Source organism: Podarcis gaigeae (genome assembly GCF_964106915.1).
Source record: "Podarcis gaigeae genome assembly, chromosome: 2".
Taxonomy (NCBI): Eukaryota; Metazoa; Chordata; class Lepidosauria; order Squamata; family Lacertidae; genus Podarcis; species Podarcis gaigeae.
The window spans coordinates 42,293,752-42,304,248 of record NC_139679.1 but is presented as its reverse complement, the minus strand read 5'-3'; the positions used below and the strand labels follow the sequence as shown (position 1 = coordinate 42,304,248).

Here is a 10,497-nt window from a genome sequence, read left to right as displayed (position 1 = left end):
CTGTCCTCTTCCTGCCGTGCTGATGGGACCGTCGAGGTTAGTCTTCTTCCCTGTTCACGACGTGGTTTGATAAACCAGCTTAGGGTCACGCTTAGAACGAAGGTAATCTGGGAGTCGAAACGGTGCCACTGCCCTACTTTTGCTTTTTTCTGATGCAAAGCACCTGAAAACGCAGGTGCGTTGTTATCGATCCTTGGCACTGCGGCCTCACGCCCTGATCCTCGGGAGCATGTTTAGATCTCGGATGCATCTTTGGATTGCATCCTGCTAATCCCCTGCTGGTCTAGCCCCAGGTGGCTTTCTTTCACAAAAAGCAACGTCGGGCTTCCCTCTGGCCCTTGCGATTGTTTTCCGGGCTTTCTAAGCCACCGGGTTTTTGGGGGGGTGGGGGTAGGGGATGAAGGAGAGAATCAGCACGAGACCGGAAAGGCTTGCTTGATCTCGCCGCAGGCCCGACTACCTGCGCCTCCCCTCCCCCGCAATTCTCAAGGATCATTCCCAGACTCCTCCCCCCCACGATTTGAAAGAGGTGAGAAAATGACCCCGACATAGAGGCCCCGGCTGAGAATGGCTTGTTGCCAGACCACCCAGCGAGCCACGAGGACATGCGAGGATTCGAACTCAGGATTCCCCAGGTTCTAGTGATTCGTCTATTGATCCAGCTTTCCGAGCCCCCTCTTGCTCTCTCTCTCTCTCTCTCTCTCTCTCTCCCCACCCACCCGCAATTTCTGCAAAAGGAAATCGTGGGGAGGTCTGAAGGCAGGCTCCCTTCCCAACTCCCTCGATTCCCTTCGCGTCCCGTGGATCCACAGCGCGGATGAGCCCCAGAGTGTTCACCCCTCCCCTCTCTGCTCGACATCGGGAGTGGGGACATTTGGAGGGACCTCTGCAGCGGTTCTAGGAACGCAAAAGAAGAAGAAGTGGACCCCCTCCTGACCCGAATCCCCCTTTTGGGGGCGCGTCCAGATCGGCGAACCCCCTAAGCGCCCCCCCCCCGAGAAATCCCCAGAGGAGGGAGGCCCTAGATCATCGCAAACGCGATAGGACGCCAGACGCGAAGGACGTCGGGGCTATTCGGGTAGAGACCCCTGTGGGGGGTGGGGGCGCGATCCGGAGAGGGATACCCCCTTCCCCAGCGTCTACGAAGATATTCGGCTGGATCGTGGTGAGCTGACTGGGAACGAAGGCGCGCCATCTCCCCTCTCCTCTCTCAGACTGAGGGCTGGAGGGGTGCTGAGTCCCTTTTCCTGTAAAGGTAAGTCCACTGCGGTGAATCGTCGGCAGCCAAAGAGCGCACGGGCGGCGTGGGAATCCCGCTTACCCCGCTTACCTTAACCCCGGGGGCTGCTGATCGGGGGCAGGCCGGTTCTTTGGGGGAGAAGAGACGGCAAAAGGAGATCCACCCCAGGAAGCAGGATGATCTGGAGGCCCACCACGCGGGGCTCTGTCCGGGTTGAGGAAGCGCCAGCTATTCCCACTACCCCACCTCGTTGGTCCCAATTACGAGGTTCCTATTTCCCTAAGGCGGATCTCTTTTCCATCTCTTTTCCATCCTTCGGCGCACGCCTCGCATTGGCTTCTTCAGCTGAAATGTGGAAGCTGCTTCGCTGAGCCTTAAAAATACTTAGCTCAAATAAGTTAAGCTTTAAAAAACCCACACACCAACCCAACAGGATGGGGCAGGTGTTCTTCCTTCCCCTACCCCCGCTCTCTTCCCCAGCCGATTCGCACTGAAACGACCCCAAGAGACAATTTTAACCCGGGCTAAAGTGCCCTAGATTTCTCTTTTCTTCCCCTCACCCCCACCCTCCGCCAGTTCTTCTTCCTCCTCCTCCTCCTCCTCCTCCCTGTCCCCAGTGCGTTGATTCAGGCCTTGGTAATTAATTTGGCATTTCAGAAAAGCCCCTGGTCTGGATAAAGCCGCCATTCATCCCCCCAGCCTAATCTGAGCACAATCTGGAAGAAAAGCTTTCAGAGAGACAGAAAACGCCTTTCGCTTCGCGTTCAAAAGAGCTGTCACTCCGTCGGAATAAATCGCTCCTGATTATTTCGAACCGGGGCTCCTGCCTCACCTTTGCGCCACGAACTTTTCTCTCTCTCGTTCCTTAGCCAATAATTATTTATTTTATAACCCCACCCAAAAAAAGCCACCACCAGATTAAAAAAATAACTTTGCACTAATAGTTTTTAGAATATATATTTAGGCTGCAGTGCGTTTTTTCTTTTACAGAAAGGGGAAAATGCCTTCTCTACCTAACTCCTTTCTCTTTTTTTGCGCTGCCTCTGGACCAGAAAGAGAGGGCCAAAACAACAATCCTCGGCAGAGGGAGTTGAAAATAAGCGTGTTGTTTCAGAGATGAAAAGAAGGACATGTGCAAAGCGGGAGGGGAGAGAGAGATCACGTCCGAAATCCGGAATTCAATTCAAAATGCGCTGTCTTTCAAAACAGTTCAGTTCAGACGCGCGCACCACTTGAAGGCTGTGATTCCGTTGCAATCAATATAAGGCAATGTAGTGCATATTGTGTTTAGCATAGTTTCCTTTGTGGTCTCTCCCCCCCCCCCCAATACATATTTATAGGGGTTAAGTATTCCGATTTTGTTCCATTGTTTTATCAAGTCTCCAAGGTCCAAAAGCGAGCCAAGTTTTACTTTACTCTGAAAGTTGAAGGCGCTCGGAGGGGTGCGGGGAGTTAAGGACAGGGCCTCCTCTTCCCCATATTGCGGGGAAAGTACCTCCCCCAGGCAAAGTTAAGCTCATCCTTCCACCCCCTGGAAAGGATAGGTCAAAGGAGCTTCGTTTGGGCTGCGTGCTCCGCGCTTCCCCCTTTTTAATGGCGAGGCTGCGGCGCATGAAATTACTCCGATTGCGCGAACACCCCCCCCCCCCCAGGGAAGAGGGTGATGGGTTGGCAGCTCCCCCACCCCTGTCCAATCGCTGCGCGGAATGGAGGGTCTCTAACCCGAAGCAAAGGGGCCTAAGCAGAGAGCGCGCGTCGGACGGCAAGGCTGACCCGGTCACCCCTGGGCCCTGCGGCAGCAGCCGACGAGGCGCTGGTTTCAGTCGCCCTTGATCAAAACTCAGGGAACCCGGGTCTGGACGAGGGGAAAATGGGCACGAGGGAGGAGAGATAAAAACACCCAGAGGAGAGAGGAAAGCTTGGGGAACGCGGGTGAAATGCTTTTTTTATTATTTGGGGGGGGGGGGGCGTGGGAAATCTGATTAACGCGGGATCAAGCGCCAGAAAGTTTGCTTCCCGCTTTTTCCTCAAGAAGTCCTACCATGCAGAAAGTCCTTCCTTCTAAAATACTAAAACACTCCAAAGAGAACTAAACGATCATTTCCTCCTCTTCCTCCCCGGTGCGCCCTTATTCCTTCGCCGTTGCGTCGTTCCCCACCAAGGGAACTCTCCAAACCTAGAAATCCCGCCGGCCAACTTTGCCCTGAATCCTCTGGAACAGAGCAAAACGGAGGTCGAGCTTGTGAGCCACTGAGCTGCGCTTCGCGGGGACCCGCCGTTGCGTAAAGAGAGAGAGGAGAGGTTTCCATAATATGTGAAGAGACCTTAGAAAGGGTTGGGGAGGAAAGAGCGGTGGCGGGGGGCCGGCTGAGAGACGGGTCGGGAAATTCTGAAATATTGGCAATGTGGTACATCCATGCAGATAAAGATGCCTTCGCACAAGCAGGTATCCCACCTGGCGTCACTGATCTTAGGAGACACTGGCCTGGCGACAACAGAGGCGTGTTGTCACTGTGCTTTGCCGTCAGTGACGGCGCTTGGTCTTGGGTTCTATGTATCCAAGACGCCGCTTGACCTGACGGTCATCATCCAGTGCAAAACACACACCTGGTGGCGACTCCGTCTAGCTCAGGGAACACCCTCCCCCCCCCATGTTGCTGGACTGCAACACCCATCACCCCTGAGAATTGGTCATGCTGGCTGAAGGTTGATGGGGGTTGGGAGTCCGGCCACACCTGGAGAAGCACAACTTCCCCACCTCTGGTGTAACACTTTCTTGAGAAGTAGTGGTAGCTCCCTTGCCTTGGAATTGACTAGATTTTTGATTTTTTTAAAAAAAGGAATATACAGTGGTACCTCGGGTTAAGTACTTAGTTCGTTCCGGAGGTCCGTTCTTAACCTGAAACTGTTCTTAACCTGAAGCACCACTTTAGCTAATGGGGCCTGCTGCTGCTGCTGCCCCGCAGGACCACAATTTCTGTTCTTATCCTGAACAGGCTTTCACCCACAACTCTGTGAAGTGGTTAAGATTTGTCTGTCTCAGTCAAAGAATTCACACTTTATGGGTTTGAGTACGGTATGTCTCCTCTCCCCCAGTAAGGTTTCCACAGTGAAGCCATGACACCATCCAATCCAATATTCCCTTCTGGTGACTCCCAAACTTTCCCCTCCATGGACCACTTGAAAATGGTTGCGGTCCACTTAATGATTCTTCTGCCCATTGCAGCAGTTGTAATGTGCTGTGGTAGATGTGTGGCTTTTAATTGCATTTGTATTGCTTCTTTTATTTCTTATGTAGTATTTCATTGTCTGGCAATCTGGACTCTAAGGAAATCAAATTGTAAGTGTTGTTTAGAGGCATGCCACAAAGTCCTCCTGAATGAAACTTGTGGACCACTGGTGGTCTGCAGACCACAGTTTGGGAATCCCTGGTATTTTTTTTCCTAAAGTGGTCGCTTCTGGAAGTCCACATGAAGGTCCTCACATAGTGTTTGTCCATAGCTCTCCAGTTCAGAGGTCTCTGTGCCTGGAAGTTCCATTCCCACTATCATTCATCAGTGCTCTCAGACTTCCCTGTGAATTTGGAAGCTCTATACCCCATGAATTTGAAATCTGAGAAAAGAAAAGAAAACCCTCATTCCACCTAGGGGCCATCTCCAGATGGACTGCCAAAACAAACAAACAAAACCAATGATTAAAGCACAAATCGGGGGTGGGGGGGCATTCATTAGCCCTGTTAAAAGGCTAACAGTATAGGGTAAGATGGGACCAGCACTTTGTTAAAAACAAAGAAAAATCCGTTTACAAATATGAGAGTTTTGCATAAGGTGTCTCTGTCTCCTTATGACATAAGAAGTTAGTTGCCAAAAGTGTGTCCCGAAACTAGGCGGATTACAGCATAGAAATGCTCACTCGTTAATATTATCAATTATCAATTATGTAGAGGAGCATAATAAAAAGCTAACTTGATAATTTCCCCCACTTTCTAGGTCATTATGGTTTTTTTTATAATCCCCTCATCTTTGGAATGTTAGTACAGACCATTCTGTTGAAAAAAAAGCCCTTGAAATAGGAGACCTCACTGCTCTGGTACCTCTACTATTATATATTTGCTGGCAGGTGAGTAGAAATGCCTGTTGGTTTTATTTTTTTTAGGATTAAAAATTGCAGGTCAAGGAGACTCTCCCACATTTGTGCCATGTAATCCTTGGCATGTTTACTCAGAAGTAAGTTCTGCTGTGTTCCATGGTGCTTACTCCCAAATAAATGTGTTTAGGAACTTAAAAAGCCATGGCCAGCTAGTTTGGGCCACACTATGCTTTAATGCAATTGGAGGTGGGTTTAGGGAAGCACAAACAGTCACCCCCCCACTGGACACTGAGCCAAAGGGGGGCACCGCAGGGCACCACAAGTATGACATTGTGCATGTGCAGAATGGAAGGTGAGGGGAAGGGGGACACTGAATTTTGGCCTCACACAGGGAGCTGCTGAAATTTGAAAGGCTGAAGCTCCTGATGCAATTAGGGACTCAAGTCTTCTGTTGTTAGATAAAATAGAAATGGTTGTTGGGTATGCTGGTGGGGGTGATGGGAGTTGAAGTCCAAAATATCTGGTCAGCACCAGGTTTGGGAAGGCTGATCCTGATCACTCTTGTGGTTATTTCCAGCTACCTTTTTATATGATGAGATACAAAGAATGGTCTAGGTCAAAGGCATGGCCAAACTTGGCCCTCCAGCTGTTTTGGACTACAATTCCCATCATCCCTGGCCACTGGTCCTGTTAGCTAGGGATGATGGGAGTTGTAGTCCCAAAACAGCTGGAGGGCCAAGTTTGGCCATGCCTGGTCTAGGAGCAACCGATGCTACAGTGTTATTGAAGCTAAGCAGGTGTGGATGTGGCCTGGAGAGGAGGCTCCTGGGAGGCACAGATAAGTTGCTATGAGTTTTCAAAGGTGAAGGAAATAAATGCATGAATAATAAACGCAATCTAGGGCACCCTGTAATATAGCAACAACTATCAGTAGTGCATGACCTATGCTTAGATTCAAATAGTAGTAATGGTTAGTAGCCATTTGGGGTATGTTGCCATTTGAGTTTTCAATGGGATTCACCACTCTGTGCTGCTTTTGCTATCCACTGCTATTTCTCCCCTCACCCCTCCTTCATCCATTGCCATTTCCAAACATCTAGATGAAAACTGGAAATGGGATGGACACTTGAACAGATAGTGCCAGGCCAGCTTTATGTTCCTTCTTGATGGGTGAACCAGTTTGGTAGATATGGGGAATGAATATTAACTACACCAGCAGCCTGCCTGCCCTTCCCTCTTTGGCTTGCTTCATGATGGTAACCTAGGGAGGCTACTTAGGCTGAGAGAAAGTACCGTATTTTTCGCTCTATAACACGCACCTGACCATAACACGCACATCATTTTTAGAGGAGGAAAACAAGGGAAAAAACATTCTGAATGAAACAGTGGATGTATCATTTTTGTGCTTCATGCTGTGGCCACAGACATGTGATCTGATGGTGAATTTGGGCTGACCCAATGCAAAAATCCTGAGAATCCCTGTGCATCCATGGTTTGTAACCACGTTTTTTGCACCATTGCAGCCCCAGGCAACAGTGGGTGCGTGATTTTTGGGGGGCAGGCTGTAGCCATGGACATGCTATGTGCTCTGATGGTGAATTTGGGCTGACCCAATGCAAAGACCCTGAGGATCCATGTGGATCCATGGTTTGTAACCACGTTTTTGCACCATTGCAGCCCCAGGCAACAGTGGGTATGTGATTTGGGGGGGGGGGCAGGCTGTAGCCATGGACATGCTATGTGATCTGATGGTGAATTTGGGGTGACCCAATGCCAAAATCCTGAGAATTCCTGTGGATCCATGCTTTCTAACCACATTTTTGCACCATTGCAGCCCCAGGCAATAGTGGGTGCGTGATTTTTGGGGGGGCAGGCTGTAGCCATGGACATGCTATGTGATCTGATGGTGAATTTGGGGTGACCCAATGCCAAAATCCTGAGAATCCCTGTGGATCCATGCTTTTTAACCACATTTTTGCACCATTGCAGCCCCAGGCAACAGTGGGTGCGTGATTTTGGGGGGGCAGGCTGTAGCCATGGACATGCTATGTGATCTGATGGTGAATTTGGGGTGACCCAATGCAAAGATCCTGAGAATCCCTGTGGATCCATGCTTTGTAACCACATTTTTGCACCATTGCAGCCCCAGGCAACAGTGGGTGCGTGATTTTTTTGGTGCAGGCTGTAGCCATGGACATGCTATGTGATCTGATGGTGAATTTGGGGTGACCCAATGCAAGGATCCTGAGAATCCCTGTGGATCCATGCTTTTTAACCACATTTTTGCACCATTGCAGCCCCAGGCAACAGTGGGTGCGTGATTTTTTTGGTGCAGGCTGTAGCCATGGACATGCTATGTGATCTGATGGTGAATTTGGGGTGACCCAATGCAAAGATCCTGAGGATCCATGCTTTGTAACCACATTTTAAGTGGGGAGCGAAGGAAAAACAAAGAAGGGGCATTAGAGGGGTGTGCAGAGAAGCAGCTGGCTAAGAATGCAGGAGAGGGATTTAACGGGAGGGAGGAAAGAAAGGCAAAAGTTTCCCCCCGCCCAAGCCAGCCATCTCTCTCTCTCTCTCTCCCCCTCCCTCCCTCCCTCCCTCCCCCTCTCTCTCTCCCTCCCCCCTCTCTCTCTCCCTCCCTTCCCCCCTCTCTCTCCCTCTCCCCCAGCAGCACCGGAGCGGAGCTTGCCTGGAGGGGAGGGGCTTTTCCTGCTCTTTGTTCCGTTTCAGCAAACACAGCAACGAAACAGAGGGGGGTGGGCAGTAAGACCCTGAGGCAGAATGCAGGAAAGCAGCCGCTTCCTCTTTTCAGGTTTCGCTTCTCCGTGCAGCGTGCAGCGCCGCGATTTGATTTTTGCATGATTTTTCGGCTCCAGGGACCACACATTCGCTCTATAACACGCACAGACATTTCCCCTTCCTTTTTAGAAGAAAAAATCTGCGTGTTATAGAAGGAAAAATACGGTAACTTGCCAAAGGCCATCACCCAGGGAGCAGGGATTTGTATCCGCCTGTCTCTATCTTACCCCAATGTTTTGCCCACTGCTAAATCACACTGGCTCACAAGGCCCAGGACCCATTCCCTCCTCTATGGCACTTAGTTCAGAAAACCATGGAGAATTGCATGCCATCCCAGATAACTCACCTGCCCAAAAGTCAGATGTATAAAGAAAGAACTTCCCCCATTCTTTCTTTCACTTGTGCATTTGATTGCAGAGGGCTTTGACTTTTGGAATCTTGCAGCAAATAAACAAGGCTCATTATCCAGAGCAGCTGCTCTATGAGAAAGTTGCCACCATCAGGCACAATATATAAAATTGTTGTTGCTGCTTTGCACAGTTCTGCCCTTTCAAAAATTAGGAAAAACTAGGTCAAAAAGTTAGCAGCATTAAGTGAGGATGCAACTGGCCAATTTTGCATTCATACAAGATTTGGATCTTTTTTCCAATGTGAGTGTGGCACATTGGTATTTATTCAGTTTTGTCATATTGCTGGCTATCCGGGACATTTTGAATTTCAGTCCTGCTCCTGTCTTTTGTACTCATGTGATTGACTTTTCTTTTCTAAATCATGGTCATTTATTAAAAGTAGCCTGTACAACTTTCGGTGGAGTTCATTTCCATGCAAGGCATTTAGGATCAGGGTGCTAGGCTGCAATCCTAGACCCACTTACCTGGGAGTAAGCTCCATTGAATTTACTGTTCAGCACATCAAAGCTAACTTCTATATTAAAATGTATCTAGTGAGCAGCATCTGCTCTACATTTTAAAGCATCCAGCCTCTGGCTGATGGACCAAGCCTTTATAGTTGCTCCTTGTCCCCCCTCACCCCCTGCCGTTCACCCCTGTGAACTCTGCCATTGCTAGAATTTTTAGAGGGTTATTTTTCTCTCTCCCTTTGAAAGGGTAAAATATGGCAACGCATTTGTTATATTGTATCTGTTGGCTACACGGCTGTTGAGGAAGCATGGGGAAATTCATGGTGTTTGGACAAGACAAACATTGTTTCATCCCTAAACAAACCTCCCTGGAGGTCAGCTTGGTTCATTCCATTGCTGCAGCCAAGAAGCAAAGGGGCATCCAGATGATGTGAAAATCAGACCTTTTCAGTTGTGGAGGGGGAGGGGGGGATAAAATAAAACCCAACCCCTCTGCAAGTAGACAGGCAGACAGGAAAGCAAGAAAAGGCCTCTATCCAGTTCCTGGTGCCTGATTCCCATTGCCTGACTCATGCAGAGAGGAGCTGACAACTGATCTAAGGACATATATTAAGAAATGAACCCCACTCATTTTTTTAAAAATCCGGTGCAAGAGGTTCAGGTGTCCAGGTGATGCACTACAATGTTCTGCTGACTCCTCATTTATACATCTACAGTATCACCTCAGCATAATCCAGTCCATCCTAGTTTATCAATGGCAGCATTAAACTGGGCTTTCCTCCTATCAGCTTCTTATGCACTGAGAACAAGGGTAGAGAATCTCAGGCCTGGGGGACAATCTGGGCCTCACACCTCTCTGTTTAATCTGTTTCTCTGCCCACTTTTGCCTCTGGCCCTGCCATCTTCTGAGGCATGTGGCCCTCAGAAGACTGCTCTGGAGGGAAGATGGTCCTTGGGCTGAAGAAGATTCTCTGAGCCACCCTCCTCCCCCAGATCACTCAGAATGATTGGCATGCATTACCACCAGGTATATTGACATCTGCATTCTCAAACAGGATAGGGTTTTAGCAAGTAACTTCAGCAGTAAATCACATCATTCCAAACTGCAGGTTTAGGTTATTCCTCCTTCAGGCTGGCAAAGCAGAGAGTGTAACGAAACCATTAGTAAACCACTCTTGTTTAAGAGCAAGCTGCCAATACAGACACCCCAGAAGGTAAACACTTTCCTATCAAAATAAATTCTTGCTTGGAGAACATAGGTAATGAAAGCAAAACCAGCAAAATGAAAACTTGCAAGGTGGGTCCGTACAGTCTTAACATTTTCCCCACACTGTAAAAGAGGGACAAAGGCTGAGAGAGGTTTTCCCTAGTGAATTCATAACAGAGGTGAGATTTGAGCTAGAGACCTCCCAGTGCATTGCTCAGCTATTTAGCCATACTCTCACTAAGTTCTTTCACTCCCAAATAATGTACTTCTGAGCCAGGCACAAGTCAGAATAAGAAGGAA

The 10,497-nt window shown here is 49.0% G+C and overlaps 1 protein-coding gene across 1 annotated transcript in view; it reads left to right on the top strand.

The window, feature by feature from the left end:
- Nucleotides 1-739: 739 nt before the first annotated feature.
- The window catches only part of NTN1 (netrin 1), a 132,544-nt gene continuing 122,786 nt past the window's right edge, over nucleotides 740-10,497 (top strand). Inside the window, exon 1 of the mRNA XM_083725851.1 lies at nucleotides 740-1,255. The gene's annotated coding sequence lies outside the window, so the exon portion shown is untranslated. The remainder of the gene's footprint in view (nucleotides 1,256-10,497) is intronic.